The sequence below is a fragment of the Babylonia areolata genome, chromosome 6 (genome assembly GCF_041734735.1).
Source record: "Babylonia areolata isolate BAREFJ2019XMU chromosome 6, ASM4173473v1, whole genome shotgun sequence".
Classification (NCBI taxonomy): Eukaryota; Metazoa; Mollusca; class Gastropoda; order Neogastropoda; family Buccinidae; genus Babylonia; species Babylonia areolata.
Genome location: NC_134881.1, coordinates 44,151,769 through 44,153,960, shown reverse-complemented (window position 1 = coordinate 44,153,960; position 2,192 = coordinate 44,151,769).

The following is a 2,192-nucleotide window of genomic DNA, read 5'->3' as shown; positions in this document are numbered from 1 at the left end:
TTAGGTTTGTATAAAACATCAACATAAAGTGACCGCATAAATCCAAAGCATTTGTCAAACCTTGAGAGCCTGCCTCAGGTTTGTATTTAAAAAAACACACATACAAAAACAACAACATCGACATCATCCGGTAAAATGATCGCATAAATCCAACGCATTTGTCAAGCCTTGTCGCCGGAGAGCCTACCCTTAGTTTTATGGTATAAAACATCAACATACAAGAGAGGCAAGGCCTTCAAGACTCACTTGTGATAAATTAAGTCCCCTAGCATTAATTACAGAGTAATTTCCCTTTTTTACTATCTGCACCAAGACGTTTGCAAAATAAATAAAAATTCCATGCTTAGCAAAAGAAGTTCCTGTTTGAACAAAAAATGATAATAATGACTCCTCTTGTTGTTGTGTCAGAATAAGAGGTCAAAGTGCCATGTTTAGAGAATACCAAAAATATAAATATAACAGTAAATGCAGTTTGCATATAATTAGGCTTCTTTTTTATTTTTTTGTGCCCATCCAGAGGTGCAATATTGTTTTAAACAAGATGACTGGAAAGAACTGAAATTTTCCTATTTTTATGCCAAATTTGGTGTCAACTGACAAAGTATTTGCAGAGAAAATGTCAATGTTAAAGTTTACCATGGACACACAGACACACGGACACACACACACACACACACAGACAACCGAACACCGGGTTAAAACATAGACTCACTTTGTTTACACAAGTGAGTCAAAAATGAAATAAAACTGCTGAACTGAACTGACTGCTGGCTTCAGTTTCCGGCATCACATCGGCAGGCTGACTCACTGAGTGCACTGACTCAACAACGAGTCCTCAGGACCCCAGTGACGTGGTTTGGGCCGCTCCGGGGTGCACGAGACGGTGGCAGAGCTATCTCAGTTTCAGTTTCAGTAGCTCAAGGAGGCGTCACTGCGTTCGGACAAAACCATATACGCTACACCACATCTGCCAAGCAGATGCCTGACCAGCAGCGTAACCCAACGCGCTTAGTCAGGCCTTGAGAAAAAAAAAAAGAAGAAAAAAAAAGGGGGGAATAAATAATAGATAAGCTTACATAAAAAAAAAATAAATGAATAAGTAAATAAATAAATAATTATAATATAGAAAAAGGTAGCAGTAATAATAATAATAATAATAATAAAATAATCATTTTAAAAAAGAAAGAAAAAAAAGTTATCTCAAAAGCAGCTTGCCGGGCCTCACGCCTCCAGTCGAGCAGCCTTCAAGTGTCTGCAGTGTCAAGTGTAAGGTCAGCGGCGAGAGTCCTTGTGGCTGTTTGACTGTTCTTCACGTGTCAGCAAGTGGAAGTTTAAGCACCGAACAGGACGGGCACCGTCAGTAGTTTCAGTTTCAGTTTCTTAGTCAAGGAGGTGTCAACGCGTTCGGACGAATCCATATACGCTACACCACATTTGCCGCAAGAAAGGTGCCTGACAGCTGCATAACCCAACTGACTGTACTCTTGTCAGGCCTTGAGTGCATGCATAATTATGATTCAGTATATTTGTGTATGTAGCCTATACCTATCATAGTTGATTTATTCCACGGAATTTCAAGTTGTCAGAGGACAACACTTTAGTTGCCATGGTTCTTTTTCAGTTCCGCCAAGTGCGTGCTGCACACGGGACCTCGATTTATTGTGTCATTTGAATGAATAAACACTCAATTTGATTCAGTTTCCAGTCAAACATTAATGTAAGAAAGGGCGAGAGCGGGAGCGCTGAGGACAATGATAGGAAAAAACGATAGGCTTGGAAATCAAACCCCTTTCAATAAAGTACGTCGAGAAGCCAGGCAAAAGAACATTCTTCCATACTTCATGGTCAAAACGTAATAAACGATAGTCCTGGAAATCAAACCCCTTTCAATAAAGTACGTCGAGAAGCCAGGCAAAAGAACATTCTTCCATACTTCATGGTCAAAACGTAATAAACGATAGTCCTGGAAATCAAACCCCTTTCAACTGAATAAAGTGCTTTGAAAAGACAGGCAAAAGAACTCTCTCCCATTTTCATAGTGGCCAAAAAGTAATAAACGATAGGTCTGGAAATCAAACCGCCTTCAATGAAGTGGGTATTTCACACAGAGAAATCTGTTGTGACAAAAAAGAGAAATACAAAATACAAAATAGCGTATACAAATACAATATTTTGAGAAGCCACGCAAAAGA